Source organism: Rhinolophus sinicus, chromosome 8, assembly GCF_057876585.1.
Source record: "Rhinolophus sinicus isolate RSI-liver-muscle chromosome 8, RSI-T2T, whole genome shotgun sequence".
Lineage (NCBI taxonomy): Eukaryota > Metazoa > Chordata > Mammalia > Chiroptera > Rhinolophidae > Rhinolophus > Rhinolophus sinicus.
The window spans coordinates 27112234-27138625 of record NC_142508.1 but is presented as its reverse complement, the minus strand read 5'-3'; positions in this window follow the sequence as shown (position 1 = coordinate 27138625).

Below are 26392 nucleotides of genomic sequence, written 5' to 3'. Positions count from 1 at the left end.
CTGTCACCTTCCCTGTCTCATTGACACTCCACTTCTTTACCACCATTACACTGTGCAACCATTTCACTTCACACCTCACAATTAGAATATTAAAAGGAGAGAATACTATGCGAAGTGTTCCAGATAGCAGAGTTGTTTTTGACACTTAGAATAGAAATTGTCACCAGAATATCACAAAGACATGAGAGTCTCCAACTGAGTAGAACATTGTAAAGCTTAAAGCTATTTTATTTTACAGCTAATGAAAACTTTCAAGTAATCTCTTAATGGCACATAATTCATTTACTCAGAGTTATTTAAGGGCTGCATAATTTTAACCAAAAGAATAATTGTACTTTTAAAGTTACAAAAAAAATGATTCTGCCATAGAACTTCACCTTGAGTCATAATTACTTTGATCTTTTGTTGGTTTTTGTTTTGTTTGATCTTATGTATACTTGAATAGAAAGTATGTTCCTAAACAGAGAGTGGCATTCTCGTATTGGGCAGTGGTTAAGACTAGCACTGTAAACACAAGATCATACTATAGTGAATAAGAACAGTGCTGTCACTTCTAGAACTAATAGTGACATACTGAAAAGGATACTCCTTTTATCTGACAAAGCAATAAAGAAGGGGGAAGACTCTTTAAGAATGTATTCCACTATTACAATACTTTTAATATATATGTCAGTGTATATACATATTTGTTTTATCAATGAATTATTAAGGGATTAGCTTCTGAAATGTGAGAGCTATTTTGTTTTTTATCAGAAGTAGAATCCCTGTCACTAAAGAGACAAAATTAGTGTTGATCTGTTATTTTATCCTTTCGAAAACTGTGATGACTGCCTCTACAGTTAGGCTTTACAATATTGTTGTCAGGCAGAATAAGCATTATTTTTCCCATTGCTGAGGTCAAGCTAGTAAATTAAGAGCATCACACACTCATGCAAAAGACACTGCCATGCACAGTTTGGATTGGAACTTATGAGTTCTGGCCTTAGAAGTTAACCATGTATTTTGCAAAATATACTTTGCATAATAAAATCTCCTTGTTAATAATATTACTGCTACATTTACTTTTGCCCCACATTAGACAATCTTCACTCTTTTTAGCAAGTGGTCAAGTTTGAATGCTCACATGGCCAAATATAGACAAATACTATTGGAGATAAAATTCTTCAGAATAATGAACTTCCAGAGCCATTATCCTTCCATAACCAAGTCTTTTTTTTTTCTTTTTTTCTATAGTTTAAGATATAGTCTAATTACTGGAACTTGTTTGGGCTTGAAAAAGAATGTGGTCTGGTTTGGGCACTCAAGTGTTCACTATGAACACGCAGGCGAAGATTTGTTTTTGTTTTGTTTTGTTTTTGTTCGTTTTCTAATTGTCCTTCCTAAATTGACCTAGTATATTGGTATTCTCCTTTCAGAACCTTATCACAGAGCATGAGGGTTTAATCTTAAACTTCAGTCAATTCTGAAGTTCCCTGGTTTCCTTTAGAACATATCCAGAAAGATTTATCACTGACAAAAGTAGGACTGAAAACACTTCAGGGCACAGTGGAAGCTTAAATGCTTGGGATCCATTTGGAAAGGTGAGCACTTTGGATGGAATTATCTGTGGAGAATGATCCATCTTAAAGGAAGACTTCTAAAAAAATCATGTAAGGTCATCAATCCAATGTGGCAAATCTGGTAAAGGGAAGGGATGAATAGGCCTCAGAATCCTGGTGTTATTATTGCTTTCAGTGTTCACTGAGCATTCATTTTTGCTGCCTCTGATTTTCCACCATATGCTGACCTAAGAGCAGATCATATCCCTCTGTTTCATGGATATTTATTTATGCAAAAGGACATAAGAGCTGAATTTTGGCTCTTTTCCTTTTGTATGAATTAAAAAAAAACCTTTTGACATGCAATGTAAGTCTGTTACTATGTCTGTTAATTTAAAGTGATATAGAATCAAGAGAAAGAAGACCAGAAAGTGCTATTTTCTGGTATAATATTTCTATTTAAGTACTTAAGTATTAAAGTGATATTTGCTTGGTGAGTTCACTTTCGAATGCTTTTCCACATGGATATCTTGAGCTTAAGTAGATGAAACCTTGTTACTCTCAAGTGGTAATGATTCAAAATATAATTTACATGGAGGAGTTAAACACACACTCATAATAAGCCTATGTGAGCTGTCCATTACAAGGGTTTCTTTCGTTTTCTGTGCCAGAGTCACAAAATAACTTCAAATTTTGTCTGAGCTGGAATCAAAAGTCCACCTCACATACATAAAAAGGACATCTCTACGGATTTAAACCACGACCCGGTTATTCAGGAGCAGCTTATTTGGCTCATGGCTAAGTCAGAGTTTGCTACTTCTGGGCATGTTTGACTATAGGGAACTCGCCCTCATTTTCATCCTTTAGCCTGTTCTCAAGGATGTGAAAAACACACAACTTCATTTTTACTCATGTGGTTTTGAATGAGCTCTTATTTGACTCATCTTCTTTAGAAGTGGGGAAAAAATAAGAAAGCTTTTGCATGTGCAGGGATTTGGGGATTTATTGTCTTTTTTTCTTTTCCATTTCTTTTTCCCCTTGACAGAATTTCTGGTCTTTAGGCATATGTAAGGTCTCTGCTTCATTCTTTCAAACCAATCCCTGACATAATGGGTGGAAAGATGGAGCATACAGGAAATAGGAAATGGATTTCTAGCCATAGGACAACTTAGGACCTGGAAGACCACAGGTGACCATCCTGGGTGGAACACTCCAGCTGAAAGCACCTCCGCACAACTTAGGCAGACACAGAATTGAGGGGATAGGCCCTTTCTGATGCCAGTCATTGTGTAACACACCCCTATCCTGGCACAGCATTCTATCTTGCATAAACTCTTAAAGCCTACTAAAAAAAAAAAAAAAAAAATTGCACCTGAACCTCTTCCAGTTTATTTACTATATGTCTTTGATTTTAATACTAACCTAGCCATACAAATGAGACTTTTTAGTGCTCACAAACTAAACAGAAATGTCTCACCTCATCCAAGATCCAGATCATGTCAAATGAATCACTCTCTTCCATGAGAACAGAGAAAGAAATCCAGTGTTATGGAGCTTGATACAATTAATTAAGAATGACTGCAAAATGGTTTCCACAAAGAATAAAATGTGTGTGCCAGTAGAATAGGTGTGTGAAAACTTTGAAAACACTTTTGATTCAGGATTGAATTCATGCAAAAAGAGACAATCTGAACTTCATTTATTAATCAGTTCAATTCATAGTAAGATACTATTATAAAAGGGAGGATCATGCTTTATGTTTTTAAAGTTTTCCACATTAGTATGTTTGGTATTTTATTTTCAGTGTCAAAGAAACTAGCTGACAGTTTCAATCACAGTCAGTTTGTTTCAGCAAGTATAATAAATTGATACCTGGCTCATATTTCTGTTGTTTTGATAGTCTATGGCCAAACTGATTTCCCCACACTACACTCCTATAATTTTACAGTGTCATTTGAGAGCAGAGGGGTTTTATTTTCTCATGATCTTACACAGTTGAAGAAAAATTTCTTTGAGATATTTTTGGAGAGATTTCCTTTTGGCTATGTCTAAATAAACAGTGAAAAGTTGAAATGTTCAGTTAATTCCTTTTGTTATTGGTTTTCTAGACACTCAAAACGGTATACCAATTTGTTCAATTAAAGTAACCTGTCAATTTAGTCCAGCTAGTCAAAACCTTGTGCACAGTGTTAGTCTTTGCTACTCAGAGACTGCAGCAAATTTACACACAGTTAGGGCCTCTGCCTGAAATGTAAGTCCAGTACTACATAAGCCTCAGGCCAGTGTTCATCTGTCCATTATTTTCTTAGGAGTTTCTGCCATAAAATCCTAGTACACAATACAAAACTGCAGAGTAATTGGATATTTTTGTCCACTAGTTTTCTATGGAGGTCTAGATTTGGGGGTCTTTTTTCTACGAAAATCACCAAACATTGAGGAGGTGATTTCTGAGAAATTTAAATAAATGAGAAACAATCCTGCTTTCAAGGGGCTTTGTATCAGTGAGGGGAGATTACCTCCAACAGACTATAACAAATACTATGTTGAAGGAAATTAATTCAGAGGTACAAGCAACATTTTGAGAAATAATACAAGAAGAATGAGGAAAGAGATGGTGGAAGAATAAGCACTAGAGACCACATTTAAGGGATGACATTTAAAATTTAGGGGAATGGCATTTAGACTAAAGCAACAAGATGAGTAAAATATTAACTTACATGAGCAAGTGAGTCAGTGAGGTTGTGTCCTAGTATACTTTGCATGGAGGAACATAGTGTATATTTCAGAGCCTCAAGTGAGACGATGCATAAAATAATTATGGCTGAACTTGTTTACCATAGGCTCTGAAGCAAGATATTTTATAATCTTTTATTTTCAACAAAAATTCCAAGTGTAAAGCTAGTAGTGTGTGGCTAGTCAATTCCATTTCACTCTCAGGTATAGTGAAGTACTTCTGTGTTGTAAATCGCTCATTGAGAAGTCAAACTTATCTGACACGTTATGATAAAATGAATTTAAGAAATACCATAGCTATAGAAAAGTACCTGCGTTAAAACTTAGTTGCTTTATACCTAAAGAGAAGGGAGAAAAATATTATTCCATCAAATACAGGTATAGGTGCATTACCCATTATTCTTTTTAACAGTAAAGACCAGAAAATGAACTTTCCATGACCAAGAACTTTGAAGAGGAATCATTAAGGGTTCTCAATTACTATTCCCAAAGTGTTTTCTGATTCTCTGGGGCTCTGCTGGTACTCTGGGACCATAGTGCAGGACATGCTAAAACTTGGCAGTGCGAAGCACAGTGCTTACTGGACTCAGCCCACCAGCTGGGATTCAATGTGGAGCACTAAGGCAACTAATTTCAATCTTGCAACATTAGCTAAATTGTGAAGTCTTTGTTTTTATGACCTTGGACATGCAGTCATAGATGAAAATGGAACAGAATGTGTCTCAGCTAGTCTATCAAAGCATTTCTTTCATCTGTGTGTGTTGTTTTGTTGAGAAGTTTCTACTCTGTGCCAAAGTTTTTTGAATAAGTAGCATCTACCTCATGGAACTCAATGCTAAATTAATACTGAAGTTCCTCAAATTCATCATCATTTTTCTTAGGTTTCAAGATGGCATTTTTTGAAATTCTCGATGAATCAGAAGGCTCTAGTGTTAGGCTTCCAAAATACATGGTAGCAACATCACGTCTTTCCAAGAGAAGGTACAAGCTGTCAATCTGATTTGATGATTTGGTTGCATGGTAAGACTGAAAGAAAGGCCCCACCAGGGATATAGCATTGAAAATACCGTCTGGAGAATATTAGAAGTTTGTATGTACTGGATCTCACTTTTCCATTTTTATTTTTATTTTGTTTGTTTTACATAACTGGTGTTTTTTTGGTAATGACCTAATTAAGAGCTTGGGTATTCATATACAACCAATTTAAATTTGATTTTTAGAAATCCCTTTTCTTGAAAGATATTTGACCATCTGCCGTGAGGAATTTCCTGCTTGCTTCTTTCCACAGGTTTTAATCTCCAACCACGATGCTTCCCTCCTCACTCTCTTCTTTGCTTTCTACACATTTTTTCCTATCTTGTCTTATGTATATATCCTTCAAGACACTACCATAGTCTTAACCAGAGAAGTTAAAAGAACTCTGTGTTTTGCTGTCTCAATCTAGATAATGACTACTGAAGTTCTTCTGATTCCTTTTTAAATGAATTCTTCAAACTCATTTTGTATTAAGATAGTCTTCAAATATGTTTTAATGATTTACCCATCCAAAATTGCAAAAAACAATGTACCACCTTTGAAATTTTTGTTTTTATCTGCAACTTTTCATAATTTTCCTAAGCTTAAGCAATTGTAAATTATGCAATTTATAGCCTATTCTAAATATCACATTTTAAATATAGCTTAAATAAATTTGAATTTAAAACAGACTAATTTATATTAAAAGTAAATTAAGAGAAACACATTTGGAATGATGGAAAAAGGATGTCTGAAAATCTGCTCCTCCATAGAAGCAATGAGAACACTTGAAGAAATTATCAAAATAAATTTTTTTCCAGAATCTTGGAAATTTGACCAAAGGTTTGCAAAATCTAAGGAGCATTTATCAAAAAAAATGGCTGAATCTTGGTAGGAACAGTGAGCTTTGTGTCATTTTAATTTTCCTATTTCCATTCCTCTCTCCCAGGTGCATAGCACTCTTAAAAACCAAGAGCATCACAACTATGGTGTCTGTAAAAATTAGCCACCTAGTAACCACTGGAAGGGACAGATGGGTTTAGAGATACCTAAAAACCTTATTCCCAGAGAAGTATCAAAGTTTGGATGCTCCTTGAAAAGCTTCATTCTCAGGGTTTGCCTTTATTTAATGTCACTCAGAGTTTGCTCTGTATGAGCAGCCATTTTCCTAGAGCATTTGTTGAAAATGATCAGTGGCGATTATTTAATATCAAAGCTGCCTAATGTGAAATACTAGTTAGTGCTAATAAGAGGCTAACAAAAAAAATCTTAAAAGAAAATTTGGGGAATCATATTTTCATAAAGGGCTCTGTAAAGCCTTAATATATTCCTGAGAATCTAGAATGCCAATCACATGTGCAGAGCTGTGCACATCTCAAGTAAAAGCTGAGAATACCCTAATCACTCACGTGTAGCTGACCTTGAGACTCTCCACAAGCAGGAAAAGAAGACTAAGGCAGAGTTGTGGACTGCCTGTTAGAGCATTGAAGCAGGCCTTCAAACACACAGAGAACCACTTGGCAAAGGATGGGAGATTTATTAATTCCAGACATGTAAGGTAATCTCTGTCCTGTCATTAACTGTCCATTAAGTTCACCAAGCAAACATTTTAGTGCCTGCACACAACAAAAAATACAGACTTTAAAACTTAGTCAAGTCACTAAACAAAAACTACAAACCAACAAATGTGCCAAATTCAATGAGGAAAGAATAGTGTTTTAAGCAATTGGCACAGAGTAACTGGATATCCACAAGCAAAAAAATAACACTATACTGCCAAATCACGCAACATACAAAAATTAACTCAAACTATATCATAGACCTAAATGTAAGAACTAGAACTCTAACATTCTTAGAAGAAAACTTAAGAATAAACTTTTATGATGTTGGGTTTGCAATATATTCTTCTTAGATGTGATACCAAAAGCGCAAGTGACAAAAAACAAAAGAAAATTAGATTTCATTAAAATTAAACCTTTTGTGCTTCATAAGACATTATCAAGGAAATAAAAAATCAACCCACAGAATGGGAAAACATATAAACAGATTGCATATCTAATATGGAACTTGTACCCAGAACACATAAAGAATTCTTGCAAGTCAACAATAAGACAAATAACACAATTAAAAACTTGGCACAGGATTTAAATAGACAGTTCTCTAAAGAGTGGCCAATAAATACATGAAAACATACTCAGTATCATTAATCATTAGGAAAATGAAAATCAAATCATAATGAAATATCACTTTATACCCATTAAGATAACTAAAATGAAAAAGAGGGACATTAATAACTTTTGGCAAGGATGTGAAGAAATTGGCACTTCCTACAGTGCTTATGGGATGGTCAAAGAAGCAATCTCTTCAGAAAACATTTCAGCAGTTCCTCAAAATATTAAACATATAATTATTGTATAACTCAGCAATTCTACTCCTAGATATATACCCAAGAGAATTTTTAAAAAATGTCCACACAAAACTTGTCCATAAAATGTTCATAATAGCATTATTAAAAATAGTCCAAAAAGTGGAAACAGAACAAATGTCCATCAACAGATTAACAGATAACGAATATGTGGAAATCCTTAAAATGGAATATTATTTGGCCATATATAGAAATAAAGCTCTGGTTATTGCTGCAACATGGATGAACTTTGTAAACATCATGCCAAATAAAAAAGCCATCACAAAGACCACAAATGTATGACTTCATTTATATGAAGTATCCAGTATAGACAAATCTGAAGACATACAAAGTAGATTAGTTGTTACAAGGGGGAGAAGAAAATGGGGAATGATATTAATGGGTGCATGTTTTCTCTTTGAGGTAATGAAAATGTCCTAAAATCAGATAGTGGTTCTGTGTTGTACACCTGAAATTGACACAATATTGAATGTCAACTATAATTGAAATTTTTTTTTAGAATTTTAAAAACTCAGATAAACTACATCAAAACCAGTGATCTCATAGTTATTATTTCTTAGGAGGAGAAAAAAATATATTAAAAAAAAAAGATAGTGATTATGGTTGCATAATACTGTGAATATGCTAAAAACTGAATTGTAGAATCATGGTGGCATGAAAGGTCCCCTGATCTCTCCCCTTGAAGTTACAACAAGTTGAAAAACTATAATTCAACAAAGGATTCCCTACTCAACACACAAACATGTCTAAGAGATCCACGCATTGAAACATTTGAAGGTGGGCAAATCAGAGTGAATGAGGAGAAACGCTGAGATGCATGCCATGGATGCAGCCCAGAGCTCACTGTGGGTCTTCGGAGAGGAGAACAATTAGATTGCAGAGTGCACTCTCCGGAGTCCTAAGTATTCCTGACTGAGTGATCAGCATATACTTTGGATGGACCCAGTGACCAAGGCAGAGATGGAATATAGAGGTGCGACAGCCGTGATTGCAGGCAGAAAACCAAGTTGCGGAGCATGACTGCCTCCCCCTACTCTCCCAGAGCTCACCTCATCTCACCTTCCCTGAGCTAGCAGATGGCTCCAGAAGAAGCTGTAGTAGCAAGTGCCAGATTACAGAGAACACTATCTGTAGCCCTGAGAACTAGAAAGGCAGTTTCTGAGCGACAGATGCATGCTGTGGCTAATCCCAGTGATGGGGTGGAGACACAGAGGCTAGGGAACTGAGTTCTGGCATTTGCCATTACTGGGAGGAGAACAAAGCCCAAACACACCAGTGACCATTCCCAGTCCACCTCGCCCTCACCCTTCACCCTTCACAGCTGATCCCAGCAGGGGCACCTAGCTCACATCAGACAGTCCAGCACTGCCTCTGGTTGCAAGGGCAATTCTGGAATTTCATAGGACTGGAACCCCATTGCCCACCACACTCCCCAACTGGGATGGTGCCCTGAGACTGGAGGCAACCTGGTTAGAGAGATGCTCACCTTGCCAGGGAATTCAGGACATTTTCCACTGTCTAACAGAGAACCAAGAAGTCAGAGCAGTACAAGAAAAAATAAAAAATAATTAAAAACAAACAAACACGCACTTCAGCATCACCTACTGGAAAACAAAAAACGACCTCTTTTTTACCAACCTGCTAAAGAGGTATCACTCTAAAAACAAAACAAAACAAAAAACAAAACAAAACAAAAAACAGTTCATTCCTGTAAATGCCCAGGCAGAGAAATAATCCACTAAAGATAATGAATAACCAATGTACAAGGCAATTCAGAAAGAAAATGAAAAAATCTCCAGAAAATAAACTTAAAGACATAGAAATGTGCAATTTAAATTACAGAGAATTCAAGACTGCAGTTCTGATAAAACTCAACAAGATACAAGCAAACTCAGGTAGACAGCTTAATGAACTCAGAAGTAATACCAACAAACAAAAGGAGTACTTCATCAAAGAGATTGAAACCAATAAAATAGATGAAGGATGAGCTAGCAAGCTCGAATAGAGCTGACAAGATGGAGAAAAGAATTAGAGATTTGAAGATAGAAATCTAGAAATGATGCAGATGGAAGAAGAGAAAGACTTAAGAGTATTAAAAGAAAGAAAGGAAGGAAGGGAGGGAGGGAGGGAGGGAGGGAGGGAGGGAGGGAGGGAGGGAGGGAGGGAGGGAGGAAAGAAGAAGGAAAGAACTGCATGAGAACTATTTGACTCTATCAGAAAAAGCAATATAGGAATAATGGGTATGACAGAAGGAGAAGAGAGGGAGAAGTAAACAGGACCTATTCAAAGAAATAGTCAATAAGAACTTCCCAAAGATATGGAAAGAATTGGATTGTCGAATCTAAGAAGCAACACGTAATTATCTCAACCCCAAAAGGCCTTCTCCAAGGCACCTGATATTAAAACTGTCAAAAATTAATAACAAAGAAAGAATTCTCAAGGAAGCCAGGCAAAAGAAGATGGTACTCTATAAAGGAAAGCCCATTATATTATCAGTGGATTTTTCAGCAGAAATTCTACAAGGTAGCAGGAATGGAGTCAAATATTCAAACTAATGAAAGACAGAAATTGAAAGCCAAGAATAATATATCTAGCAAAGTTATCCTTTAGAGATGAAGGAGAAATAAAGAACTTCCCAGACATACAGAAGCTGAGGGAATTTTCCAGCATAAGACCTACATTACAGAAAATACTGAAGTGGGTTCATTTACCTGAAACAAAAAGACAAAATTATACAAAACGATGAGTAACTTGACTAACAGACAGAAGTAGGAAATTGCAACCCTTATTCAGAATAGGGTATTATACACTGAAATATGAGATAAAGGTTAAAGGAGGCAAAAACATTTTTAAAAAAGAAGAATACAGGCCCAGCCTGGTGGCTCAGGTGGCTGGAACTCCGTGCTCCTAACTCTAAAGGCTGCCAGCTCGATTCCCACATGGGCCAGTGGGCTCTCAACCACAAGGTTGCCGGTTCAATTACTTGACTCCCACAAGCGATAGTGGGCTCCGCCCCCTGCAACTAAGATTGAACACAGCACCTTGAGCTGAGCTGCCACTGAACTCCCAGATGGCTCAGTTGGTTGGAGTGCGGGCTCTCAACCACAAGGTTGCTGGCTCGATTCCTTGACTCCCACAAGGGATGGTGGGCTCTGCCCCCTGCAACTAAGATTGAACACAGCACCTTGAGCTGAGCTGCCACTGAGCTCCCAGATGGCTCAGTTGGTTGAATTGCATCCTCTCAACCACAAGGTTGTTTGTTTGACTCCTGCAAGGAATGGTGGGCTGCGCCCCCTGCAACTAACAATGACAACTGGACCTGGAGCTGAGCTGCGCCCTCCACAACTAAGACTGAAAGGAGAACAACTTGACTTGGAAAAAATTCTGGAAATACACACTGTTCCCCAATAAAGTCCTGTTCCTCTTCCCCAATAAAATCTTTAAAAAAGAAGAAGAAGAAGAAGAAGAAGAAGAAGAAGGAGAAGAAGAAGAAGAAGAAGAAGAAGAAGAAGAAAACAACAGCTACTGTAATTCAGAAGTAAACTTGCAACACAAATAGGGATAATTTGTGACACACAAAAAAAAAAAGCATAAAAAGGGAGGGTGTAAAACTCTGAATTTGTGAAGAGGACTGGAGATGTATTCAGAAGGAAAAGGAAATATATATATATACACATAACTTTCTTTTGCATAAACTTAATGTTAACCACACACAAAAAAATCCAGAACTGAGACACACAATATAAAAAAAGAAGAAACAAAGGGAAAAATCATAGAATACCAACAAACTAATATAACAGAAAGAAACACAAGCACTGGGTGTAGCTGTATTTATATCTGACAAAATAGACCTCAAGATAAAAAAGGTAACAACTGACAAAGATGGACATTTCATAATGATAAAGGGAATAATACATCAAGAAGACATAACACAATCAGAAAGCACCAAAATACATAAAGCAACTATTAACAAAACTAAAGGAAGAAACTGACAAAAGCACAATTATAGTAGAAAAGCTAAATACCTCATTGTCAGTTATAGCTAAATCATCCAAACAGAAAATCAATAAGGAAAAATCGGCCTTAAATGACATATTAGACCAATGGACATAACAGATATTTACAGAGCCTTTCATCCCAGAACACCAGATTATCTATTCTTCTCCAGTGCACATGGAACATTCTCAAAGATAGACCATATATTGGGAAACAAAACTAGCCTCAATAAATTTAAGAAGGTTGAAGACATACCAGGCATGTTCTCCAACAACAACACTTTGAAATTGGAAATCACCTGCAGAAAAAATGTAGGAAAGACCACACATACATGGAGATTAAACAACATGCTACTAAGGAATGACTGGGTCACAATAAAATAATGAAAGAAAGAAAGAAAGAAAGAAAGAAAGAAAGAAAGAAAGAAAGAAAGAAAGAAAGAAAGAAAGAAAGAAAGAAAGAAAGAAAGAAAGAAAGAAAGAAAGAGAGAGAAGGGAAGGAAGGAAGGAAGGAAGGAAGGAAGGAAGGAAGGAAGGAAGGAAGGAAGGAAGGAAGGAAGGAGAGAACAAAAGATACATAGAGACCAATGAGAATGAAAACACTACATATCAAAACTTTTGGTATACAGCAATAGCCGTAATAAAAAGGAAGTTTATATCATCACAAGCCTATGTCAAGGAACAAGAAAAACCCCAAATAAACAACCTTATATTGCATCTTAAAGAACTAGAAAAAAAGAAGAACAAATGAAGCCCAAAGTCAGCAGAAGGAAGAAAATGATAAATATTAAAGTAGAATTACATGAAATATAAAGCAAAAAGACAATAGAAAAAATTAATGCAACAAGGATCTGGTTCTTTGAAAAGATTAATAAAATTGACAGAACCTTGGCTAGACTCACCAAGGAGGAAAATGATTCAAATACACAAAATCAAAAATGAAAGAGCAGTACAACGCCATCACAGAACTACAAAGGATCATGCAAAAATATTATGAAAGATTATATGCCACCAAAATCAATAACCTGGAAGAAATGGACAAGTTCTTAGAAATATATAACCTTCTTAGAAGGGACTGGACCAATCAACAGTAAGGAAATTGAAACAATCATCAAAAATCTCCCTAAAAGTGTAAGTCTAGGACTAGATGGCTCCCTAGTGAATGCTACCAAACATTCAAAGAAGATGTAATACCTATCCTTCTCAAACTCTTCCAAAAAAACTGAAGAAGTGGCTATACTTTGTAACTCATTTTATGAGGTCAACATTTCCCCAATACCAAAACCTGGCAATGATAACACAATAAAGGAAAACTACGGAGCAACGTCTCTGATGAATACAGATGTAGAGCTCCAAAACAAAATACTACTGCACACAACAATACATTAAAAAGATTATACATCACAATCAAATGGGGTTCATTCCAGGGGCACAAGGATGGTTCAACATATGCAAATCAAAAAATGTGATATATCACATTAACAAAATAAAGGATGAAAATCACATGATCATATCAATAGATGCAGAAAAAGCATTTGGCAAAGATAACATCCATTTATGATTAAAACACTTAATAAAATGGGAATAGAAGGAAAGTACCTCAACACAATAAAGGCCATATACAAAAACCCTCTGCTGATATCATACTTAATGGTGAAAAAATGGAAGCTTTTCCTTTAAGATCAGGAACATGATAGGGATGCGCCCTCTCATCACTGTTATTCAACATAGTGTTGGAAGTTCTAATCAGAGCAATTAGGCAAGAGAAAGAAATAAAAGGCATCTAAAATTGGAATGAGGCAGTCAAATTGTCACTTGTTGCTGACAACATGATTCTTTATATAGAAAACCCTACAGACTACACCAAAACAAAACGAAACAAATAAACAAACAAAAAAACCACACACCCACGCACACACACAAAAAACTATTAGAACAATAAACAAATACAGTAAAGTTGCAGGATAAAAAAAAAAATCAATGTACAACAATCCATTGTGTTCCTCTGTACTAACAATGATATTTCAGAAAGAGAAATGAAAAAAATAATTCCTTTCGCAATTGCAACAAAAGGATTAAAAACCTAGGAATAAACTTAACAAAGGATGTGAAGGACCTTCACGGTGAAAGCTACAAACATTATTAAAAGTAATTGAAGACTACACAGAGAAATGGAAAGATATTCTGTGTTCACGGATTGAAAGAATCAACATAGTTAATATTATCCAAAAGCAATATACAGATTTAATGCAATCCCCATTAAAATCCCAATGACATTTTTTAAAGGAGAAAAAAAATCATCAGTTTTGTATGGGAACACAGAAAACCCTGAATAGCCAAAGTAATCCTGAGAGAAAAAGATAAGGCCAGAGGTATCACACTTCCTGGCTTCAAAGTATACTACAAAGAGACAATAATCAAAATAGCATGATATTGGTAAATAAAGACTCAGAGACCAATGGAACAGAATTGAGAGCCCAGATATAAATCCACATGCATATAGGCAGATAATTTTAGACAAAGGAGTGAAAAGCACACAATGGAGAAAATAAAGCCTCTTCAATAAATGGTGCTGGGAAAATTGGAAGGCAACATGCAAAACAATGAAACTAGATTGCTATCTGTCACCATATACAAAAATTAACTCAAAATGGATCAAAGGCCTAAATATAAAACTGGAAACAATGAAATACATGGAAGAAAACATAGATACTAAACTTATGGACCTTATTCTTAGAGAGGATTTTATTAATTTGACCTCAAAAGCAAGGGAAGTGAAAACAAAAATAAATGAATGGGAGTATATCAAACTAAAAAGCTTCTGCACAGCAAAAGAAACCATCAACAAAACAAAGAGTTAACCAACTGAATGGGAGAAGATATTTGAAAACAAAAACTCCAATAAGGCGTTAATCTCCAAAATATGTAAAGAACTCATACCACTCAATAATAAAAAGCAATTCAATTAAAAAATGGGCAGAGGACCTGAACAGACACTTCTCCCAAAAAGACATCAAATGAGCAACAGATATATGAATAGATGCTCAACCTCACTAGCTATTAGGAAAACGCAAACCAAAACCACAATGAAATACCACCTCACACCAATTAGAATGGCTATTATTAATAAGACAAATAATAACAAGCGTTGGAATGATTGTGGAAAAAAGGAACCTTCATACACTGCCGGTGGTGGGAATATAAATTGGTGCAGCCCCTATGGAAAACAGTATGGAAATTCCTCAAAAAATTAAGAATAGAATTTCCTATGACCCAGCAATTTCTCTTTGGGGTATCTACCACCAAATTTGAAAACATTTATCCATAAAGATATATGCACCTCTACGTTCATTGAAGCATTATTCACGGTGGCCAAGACATGGAAACCCAAGTGTCCTTTGTTAGATGGTTACATATAGAAGGTGTGCTACGTATACACGATGGACTACTACTCAGCCATAAAAAAAGTTGAAATAGTGCCAATTGTGACAACATGGATGGATCTTGAGAATATAACACTAAGCAAAATAAGTCATACAGAAAAAGTTGAGAACCATATGATTTCACTCACATGTGGGATATAAAACTGAAAGCAACACACAAAACAAACAAACAAACAAAAACTTGTAGACTCAGACAACAGTTGAGTGGTTAGCAGAGGGAAATGGGCGGGTGGAGAGGTAGAAGAGAGTAAAGGGGGTCAAATATCAGGGTGCCAAAAACATGTATAGAAGTGGACTCTTTGGTCAACATTGCTCAAGCAGTAGTTCACCGTAATCAGAAGTGTCAGGACGCTGATGGTAACCACTTTGAGCACCTCTTGTGATTGCAGAAGGCAAACGTGACTTGCATTCATCTCTCATTATCAGTATATATTGAGTATTACAATTTTAATAGTTTTCCTTTCTTAAAATGCATATACGTTTTTTAGCACCGTCTGTTTCTGGTGACGGAAGGAGATTTGACTTTGGGTAGTGACACACAATGCAATATACAGATGTATTATATTAGGTTGGTGCAAAAGTAATTGTGGTTTTTGCAAGTATTTCTAACGTTTTAAACCGCAATTACTATTGCACCAACCTAATAAAATTGTACACTTGATACCTATATAATTTTATTAATCAATGTCAGCCCCATAAATTTAATTTTAAAATATAGTTAACCCTGGGAGGGGCAGTCTCTCCCTGGACAGTGAGACACCAGATGCCAAAACATCATAAAATATAGGAAATAATAAACATGATTAATACAAAAAGAAATAATTTTAAAAATTCTAAATGAAAAAAACAAGTGTACTTTATGATATGTAGGGATTTTATGGTAAGTGAATCATGTCTCATATAGCTGTTACTTAAAAAAGTAACTTAACAGGCTTTTCGTTAGTAATCAGAAATTAAGCATTGAATCAACATTGTTTTGAGGGGGAGTGAATGCTGTATGATCAATTTAGTTTTCACTGATTAAAAGTGAGGCTGATTAAGTTTATAATAGTTTATTAGACATTTGCATTTATTTTAATCATCTGTTTAGTGATTTGATTTTTTAAATATGTCTTAACTTATTATAATTAATGTGTACAATTTATATAATTACATCAGTCATTGATCAAATATGTTAAAATATATTTCCAATTTGTGGCTTACATTTTGTTTCTAGTATTGAATTATAGTGATCCACTATATTGAATTAGATTGAATTAGTGATCCACTAATTTTAATCTCAGCCATACATTATCTGACTTTAATTCTTCTTAGGAGTTTTTCCTTTTCTTTATTATCTTTATTCGTTTCCTATTACCACTGTTAGTGCCTTAAAAGCAACATAATTTTATTTTATAACAATTTTATATACCAAAACATGATCTTATAAATGTTTTATTAAATACAGATATCATATATTCTATCTATTATATATATATATATATATATATATATATATATATATATATATATATATATATATATATTCATATGTATGAGGTATAGTTGTATGAGAAGTCTTAATTGTGTCCATGGGACTGCACTCTTTTCACAGGTTCTAGCGAGATCCATTCCCATGCTTTTCCCACTACATGACACTGGTCCTATTCCTTAGCCCATGGCCCCTTTCTCCATCGTCAAAGTTAGCAGTGTAACCTCTTTTCTCCTCTTTAATCTCTGTTTCAGTCCTTGCGTCTCTCTGAGTCTAACTCTGCTAATTCTACTGCTACTAATTTCTGGTTTTATTACACTGTGTTAAGATAACATCCCAAGTACTTTATGCATTTTGAATTTTTGTAGGTTTTATTTGTGGTTAGTAAGTAAGCAGTTTATGTAAATTCCACAGTTACTGTTTGGTAGGATATAGAATGTGATATCTGGTCTTTAATTTGCATTATTAATTTTATTTTATATTCACTATAGGGTTATTGATTTTTGCCTAATTTATATGCTTTTAAAAGTCCATTATACTGTTATGGATTAAGAAATGTGGCTGTACTATAAAAACACTGAGGCGTTGTTCTCAGAGAAGCTTTTAAAATTTTAGATAAAAATAAAGTGTACCTTTATCTGTTGACATTAAAATGCATTGCTTGCTTGTGTACCTCATTGGCTTCTTTAGTACGTGTGTCTACCAAATCTAAATATTTAGGGAAAGAGAAAAGTAAAGCTTAAATTAAAAGAGTGAATAAATAGATATTCTTTTTTAAAATATACCTATTTAATCTATCTTGCTTTCTATCTATCTATCTTTCGATCTTTTGAAAAGCTTTTAACGTTGCCCATCCATAATGGTGTTAGAAACACCAAACGCGGCACTTATGGCATTAAGTATTATATAAATAGGAGGAACTTACTTTACAATAGATAACTGCTGTGCCAGCAAAAGCCCATGTTGGTTTTAGCTAGCTTTTCTTTCACCTTCTGGATTGCAGCAGAGATTTGATACTGAAACCATGTCTGCAAATTCTAAACTAAATGAGTTTGATGGTGTCAGCTTAGCTGGAGCCAAAATAAGCCTACAGTATATGTTTATAGTCTCTGTTTTATGTATGTCTGAAGCAGAGGAACTATGGACGTTGAATTACTTCTCACCCCTGGAGAGGGTAGTCCTTCAATGTCATGACAAAGGTCACTGACAGGTCATCGTGGAGAAGACAGCTTCTGGATATCAGAGTGCAGTTTCGAAAATCTGTCAAGTCTTCATCTTTACAAAAAACAAACTGTAAAAATGTTTTCGTAGGAAAAGAAACACACATACGTTTGTGCACATTTACGAGTTCATGTTTAAAATACTTATCTTCAATGTGTGTATAGAAAATTACAAATGATACCTGAGAACTATTATATTTGGAAGTAATATTTACATTGAACTGTAAGGAATACTACTAAAAATAAGAAAACTTCATGTATATATCAATCTTAAAAAATCATAATTTGCCCAGGTTTATAGTGAGCTTTCTTGACAGGTGCCAGAAGCTGGTGAATCAAGCAAGTATGTGGAATATAATCCCAAGTTCAAAGGAAAAGAACATTTTTGAAAGCCTTCAGCATACACAAAGGACATTTATTTTTTATGAAGTGATTGTTACTTTAATTTTAAATTTCATTTTTTATTTTACTTCCTCACCTTTTTAAGGAGAATGATTTTCCAAATGCTGATATTTTTTTAAAGACAAATTACTCATAGGGCAGTCTATCCTAATTATTACAATTTTAATTTTAATGTTCAAGATGCTGGTATGTGTAAACAGAAAACATGTGATCGAATGGGCCACTTTCAGTATTGATCAACTCACCTATTTGATGTCTTGTTGTGTCGCTATACTGACCTCTGCAGGCTTCTGAAGTTGGGAACAATTGTTTACCTTGAGTTTTGCGTTGCTAGCCATTGCAGAGTAAAATGAAGGAATTTATAGCCACAAAGGACGTGCACACGTTGAGTTACTGATGAACTAAAATTTCTTTTTAGTCTGTCTTTCATAAAGAACTGTATGTGTGTGTGTTTTGAAGAATGATTCAAAAAATTATTCGTCATGTTTGATTAAGTGAATTTCTTGCCCAATAAACCTGTTTAAGCTGAAAAATCCCTCTTTGAAATGAACACTTTAAAAATAATTTTTACCATTAGTTCAGGAAAAAATTATTGGTGAATTAGTAGGTGCAACAATTTTAGTTGAATCAAATTTTCCTTTGCAAATAAACTGTATGTTTACTCTCATTTTATGCCATGTGCAGTTTGGTTCTATTTTTTCATTTATTGTTGCTTACTAGGCACTTTCACCTGTAAGTTAGGGACCCACTTGTAGACTTACTGAAGCTCAAATAAGAATGCCTATGAATTCTGGCATAAATACTACAAATAGTAAGTTTCCTGAAATATTTACGCTGAATTCAATTTTATCATATAGAACTGTGCATTACCTATAAAGAATGCGTCTGTTCTTTCTATCTGAAGTCTTCTTACCCATCTGTAATTTGTTTCCAACATTTGTTCATACCCAACTATAACTTTCCAATTTGTCTCTAACACTCCTTTTATATATGTGTAATTTGTAATTCACGGCCCAGTCTGGTTGGTTTGCAGAGCAGTGCCCCAAACTTTATTTATGTTAGCAACAAAAGCACATTGAACTGTGGCTCTGTGCACGTCTATTCGTGGTTGAGCAAATGACAGAATACTTAAAAATTTGGTCCGGGAAATGTATTTTTGTCTAGTTCATGTTTTCCTTTGCCGTCCTAGCATTTACTGATGTTAGTAACTACTTCATCAATTTCCTATAGCTACCCAAATTATTTTCTTAAAGAGATATAGGGGATATTCGAATAGTTTTCATCCCTCCATACAATAGAGAAATCATTTATGAAATGAACTTTCACTAATGCATCTTTGAAAATCAAATGATGCTATATTCTGCCACTTTTTCTTCATTTATAAAACTGTAGATGATACTTGACTCTGTAGTAATTCTTCTCATGCTAATTGTTGATAACTGAATCCTGTGTCCTAGAATTTAAACAATCTTAGAGTTTCATTAGAAGCCACTATTATTTGAAACATCCATTGGTGTTAATAGCATTGATTAGCTTACCCAAAAAATGTACTTCTATGTGAAATATGCAGATAAAACCAGGGCAAAAATGGTCCCTTAAGAATTTTTAGAAGAATAATTGGGAACATTTTAGTATCGACTAGGTATTGGAGAATTTGAAGGGATTACTGCCATTGTTTTCTGTGTGTTCCAGTTATGTTTCTGATAAGTCCTTATCTTATAGAGATACACGCTGAATTGTTTCCTGATGAAATTATAATATCTGGAATTTGATTCAAAATATTCCAGTGGTAGTGTAAGGGTGGGACAAAGAATGATTGGTAAAAATATACCAACATTGTCTTCAATAATCTAGAGGGTAATACCTGGAGGTTCATTATACTATTCTTTTTACTTTTTATACATTTTCTTTTTTTCCAGTAAAAACTTGTAAATAACAGCAATTCACACCTTCTCTTCAACTAAACCACCATTTCAAACTGAGTCTTTGAGGTTTCTCTTTATCCATACTTTTCTAATACAAAAAGTTATACACTGTAGAGCTGGTCAGTTCCACACTCACCAATGACCTACTTGTCTTTCCTCTACTTTATGATGCAACATTTTGTTTCCCAAATATACTACTCTGTTCTATACCACATTATTTCATGATGACAAAACTTTGAATGATTTATTCCACCCCCTGCACCATGTATCTGCTCTTCCTCTTGCTCCTTCAAAAGTGAGGTCAGCTGTCACTTCTTGTACTAGAAAGTCTTTCATTTATAAAAACCTCAAAAAAATTAGCTACAGAGTTATACATTCCATCCTCTTTCAGTCAAAGCTCTACTTTGCACTTTTTTTTATTGTTATACTTAATCATTGTATTTTACATTGTATTTTATCAGTTTACACATCTCACCAAAAGTATTTAAGATTTCATTGAATGTGTATAATGCACAAATCTTATTTCTAACTACATTTTATTTCTGTACCCAGGTTTATCCTCCCGTTCATCATTATTACCTGCTTTTCATTCATGTTGTGCTATTATAATGTATTTTTGAAAGCTGCCTTAAATTATTTTTAGTACATTTTGGAGCAAGTATAAATGAGCAAAAAAGTAATATTCCTTACTAATTGTGAAACTCTTCAGAGCAGCTAATGCCTCTTGTTGGCTTTTGTATACCCAGCAATAAAGCTAGGTTCAACATAATTGAAAAAAACAAACAAAAAAATTAAAAAGAACAGTTGGTAATGTGTGTATTGTAGGAGAAGGACAGTGAGGGAAGACTGATGGAATTATCCAATTTAGAAAATGCTGTAAAATAATTTCTGAAACTTTATTTTCCATTTTACATTTTTAAATGTATAAAGTTGTTACTTTCTGTTACATGGAACTGGATGTATTTTGTTGATTTGGAGCCTAATTATTATCACCATCATTATCCATTCACTACAAATATGTAGTATTCTTTTTTGTGGTTTTGCCTTATAAAAACAACTATTTAATAGTTATAGTGCTAGACCAATGTACATATTATGCGATAGTTTATTTTTTGAAAAATCGTATGTTATCATGAGGATACACTTGTGTACATGCTAATTTATAAAACTAAGTATAGTTTTCATCTTAAGCAATTAAGTATTTTTTCATTATTGTTATGGTATAAAAAGTAATAGGAAAGATGAAAACACAATTCTGCTCTTAAGTGTTTTCATATAATTTCAATTCCCTTTAAATAATATCGCTGCATTATAAACAATTATAACTATGGATTATAAAATCTAAGCAACTTTATTAAAATTCATAAATTTTCAGAATAGGAACTGTCATATGCAAATATTTTTAATGTGGAGATCTTTATGGTAGCATTCAGTCCAAAATTCAGTAGGACTATCAGATCATATTTAGGATGTTAAATTGTCACAGACAGAGTTGTATAAACACCAATTGTAATAGAAAGAAACTTAGTTGTTTTACGAAATAATGGAGATATTACTACAATCTTCCTATCCATGAAATTTACTTTTATGCTAACAGTTTTTAATCATGATTGTAAATATAAGCAAAGCGTTGGCTTGATCCCCGGATGAGTTCAAGGTACTTTAGGAGTAATAAAACTAAAGACTGACTTGCTATGTTTTTTCCCTTCCCTACTTCACCACTAATGTGTAGAGATTGTGCTGTGGCAGTCAGAGCAACATTCAACAAGGGAATAAAATATTTAACAAGGGAATAAAACATTCAACAAGGGAATAAAAAGCTCTACTATAAGAGATCATTTGGCAAGTTCATGTGTCTCTCTCAAAGCCTGCCTCCAACTCCTACAACATTATCATGGAGGGGGATATGGGTGAGACCAAGGAGACCCTCTGAATCTCTGCTTCTCTCCTAAACTGGTTAGAAGGAGAAGGTAGTAACAATGATAAGGACAATCATAACATTTATCCCCAGCTTACTGTTGCCAGACACTGATAAGTTCAATGTTCACAATCCCTTGCTGTGAATAATTCGTGTGATTTCAGATTGCCAGGATTTATCTGAATCTTTGTCTCTTGACTTATTCTTAAGAAGTATTATTTGAATTAAAAACCTGGAGCTGGACAAAAAAATAATTTGTTTTTATTTACTAGCACAAATAACAGTTTCAGACAGGATAATATTCTTCTCCTACATTGAATCCAGAAAGTAAGCCAAGGCATTTTGAGAATTAAAGCATTCTTTAATAATTGTCCTAAATTTTTATATCAGAGATGAGGTATGATTTTATAATCACTCAGATGTGCAAAATTATATTATTTATTATTTCTCTATAACTTAACTTAGCTCATGGCCCTCCATTTTGAATAATTCTGTCATTTTAAATTACACTCAGCCATTTTGTTTAAATTTGCCATTTTAAGATTGCATTGCCTTTCCCATGTTTCATCCCATCTCTCCATGAGTGATCCAAATTCAGGGAGGTAGGGGTTGCTCATTTGTCCACCAGCATCCTCCCACTTCCTCTAACTTGTGTAATTCCCACTGAGGCAATCATTTTTGCTCCCCAATCCTACTGCATCCATACCCTCCAGTCACCAAGGTCGTGAACTCTCTGTTCTTTAAATCCCAATCCAAAACCCCTTCAGGTTCATTGGCTAATGCTCAGCTATTTCTATGGTCCTTCCCCATCTTATGAGAGACCTAGAACCTTTAATATAATTTTTTATGTACCACATTGAATCCAAGGGATTTTGTCTGGCCTCCTAATGCCAATCTTAATTGATTGTAAAAGAAAAAAAAAAAAGACGTAAAAAGGAACAGATAAAGTTAATTGATAATATATTTTATTTAACCCACATATTCAAGTACTAATTTAGTTTAATTTTGGGGAAAAATTCCAGATCCAATATAAACTTTATAAAATAGCAAAGAAATTTTGTTTTTACTATATTTTTATTCCAGCTTTAAGAATGACTTTTATATAGCTTGACAGACTTTTCAGAAAAATTAATACTTTGGTGATTTATTAGAATCTCAATCACTCCTTCTATCTACCACCCAGTAAAAAAATGAAAAAAATCCTGTAATGTTTTCATTGAAGTGGTGTGGGCTAGTCATATATGCATACAGTTAAAATCTCAAGAGCTCACATCCTGAGGTCTTTATAAAGCAATGGCTGTTAGGGATAAAATTCAGAGTAATATTTATAAGGATTATGGTACCTTGCTCTGTAATGTTTGACTAATGTCCAGTATATCCTACCACCTTAAACTACTTGAGAAGTAAATATGGAATTTTTGTTTTATAATTGTATTTGTTCGGGCTCGCTTGGTAAGTTAACATCTTTATAATTCTATTTATTCTATTTACGCTTAATCTGAGTATCGGTCCATTCTCAGGTTAGTGCTAGATAGCAAGCTAATGTTGAACAAGATGTCACTCTTTTATAACTAGTTAATGCTATGGATAGAACACTAACAGAAGCAACCTCTCTTTTCCCTTTTACAAGTTGTAGTGAGATTCATCCTCAATCTACCTTCCCACCAATATGATCCCCACTGGTACTATATACACAGTGAACCACCCAAGTTAAGGGGTCAGGATCTCAGGTATGCTGTTTATCCTACAGACAATGTACTTCTTTGTCCAATAAAAGATTAGAGCATCATCCTGCTGATTCAATCTTAATGGAATTTTTATCCTACTAACACATGTAACCACTTAATTCTTTACCTTATTTTGACTGGGATCAGAACAACTTTACTAAGTGATGAAGTTTCCTTATTCTTTGGTCTAAAACGTAAAGAATTTTTTTAAATGGTCAAATAGCACATATCCAAAGCACTTTAAAATGTTGGTAATTGTGCTTCATAAACTGGATAATTTTATAAGTAAAAGGCTCTGTATTATTAAAACTTAGAACATCTTTATCTAGGGAAAATATTTTCTGTTATACCCATTAGACCATATAAGTCAGCACAATATGTCTAAATTTTTTAAAGCAGATTTTAAACAATTCAGCTATGTAAGATGGAAAGGTCATAAGAGTTTTAAATTCTGGGTGACAGTGTGATTGGTGCATTAAAAGAAAAAAGTGTTAGACTGACATTCACAATATGTTTTCACATTTATAGTTTTTCCTTTTCATACTTCCTTTTTTCTGTCTCTTGTGTTTTACAATAAAATAAAGAATGGAAGCAAAATTGTCTATGAATAGACAAGCCATGTGTTCTACCCACACCATTAACTAGTTGTCAAATTTGTGATCAGCTTATTAACTTCTTTGAGCTTTATTTTCCTTTGTGTTTCATTTAAAACATTAATAAAATTTAATATACTTGACACCTTTGGGCTCCTGAATAGAAGGAAAGCACCATATTGAAGGAGGAGCCTCCAGGTTTAAATGAATGTTCAGATAGCTCCTGGACATGCTACCTACATCACAAGAGCAGTTAAATAATAATAATTATAAACTGATTTGTTAGTGGAATGAGTTAAATGATGGATTCAGCTCAGTGGAATTGTTTCCAACTTCTCGTACAATGACAGAACTTGCGTATCCCCAGAAATGGGGATTCAGAAGGTACTTCAACATTTATCTTAGAAACAGCAATCAATGCTATACCTTGATAAACACTGCAGCTTCATATAACAGGGAGAAATTATCAGAGGCATATTTGAAGTCAAATAGCTTGAATTACATGCTGTGTATACACTGGGCCAATGTTTCCAACTATGAATCTAGAAAACAATGTATTATCCATCCAAATTTCTGTTTGATGCAACTCTAATCCATCTTGTCTCTCTAATTTTAAAGGGGAAACCCCTCTCCTCCTGACTAGGATAACATCAAAAAGAAGCAATATCAAAGGATTGGAGGAGAAATAGCAGTGGAAACTAGTTTGGGCTGAAGCAAAATAGTGGAACACAGGACATCTTACTTAGGTGCGAGTTAAACTAAGAAAAATAAAGCTCTATATAAGAGCTTACATAGAACTTACTATGTGTCAGGCACTGTTCTAAGCACCATATCTATCTATCTATCTATCTATCTATCTATCTATCTATCTATCTACCTATCTTCAATTAATTCTCACACTCAATAAGATAGATTGGCTACTACCCCCATGAGGCACAGAAGAATTAAGCAGTGTGCTCCAAAACACATAATTTTATTTATTGGCTATTCACCCCCAAACTACGTCTATCCTTTCAGATGTCTTCATTATTTTCCACTTGTATCCCAATAGTAGCTGCTTAATTATTATCTATAATTCAAAATAAATTTTTCAAATCATTATATTTTAACTTCTTCATATATATATATATATATATATATATATATATATATATATATATTCTTCTTAGAATTTCAGAACAATTTTCTGTTGAGTCACAAGTCATTGTTCCATCACAATCATCTTGATTGAAGTCATTTTAATGAACCTCAATTTCTAACTTCTAAAATGGACATCACAGTTATAAGAATTTATGGAAAGAATCATACTGGTGAAGAATGCTGTAATTAGGTGTATAATAAGAGCATCACGGTTTGCAGCATGTCCTACAGAGGACTAGCTGCCTACCATGATTTAACTAGGATGGGGCAAACGTGCAGCCCTCAGTACCATTTATGAATTAATCAGGTGCACGAGCACCTCTTAGGGGCCTTCACACGGAGTGAGGAAATCTCCTAAGGGACATCATATTAAAACAGGCCTACAAAACTCATTAGTATCTTCCTATTTTTAATTTAAATATATAATAGAAAAAGAAACAACCTCTTTCAATCTATCACTGGACTTGAATTAAGGTCATTGTAATGCAGAAATTACTAAAGTATTTTGTTTAGTTTCTGAATAAATGCATATTTTATGTTCATGCAATTCCAGAGCTAAAAGAAATAGGAAACTAACACATTTTTTTAATGTAGATAGTAATGTATCTAAAACACATATACCTTATAAACTTGCAAAGAGAGATGCACATGAATGCTTTATTTCATCCTGAAGGCAACAAAACAATGTGGTTAAAATGATCCCCTTGATATCAGGGCCAATATCATAAGACTTAACTATTATCAGCTTTGAAATCAAACCAAAAATTAGGCAAAGTTGTAAAAAGTCACTATTTTTTTTTTTAGCCTAGCTATTACAAAAATACTTTTCAATGCTTTCAGGCAGAGCA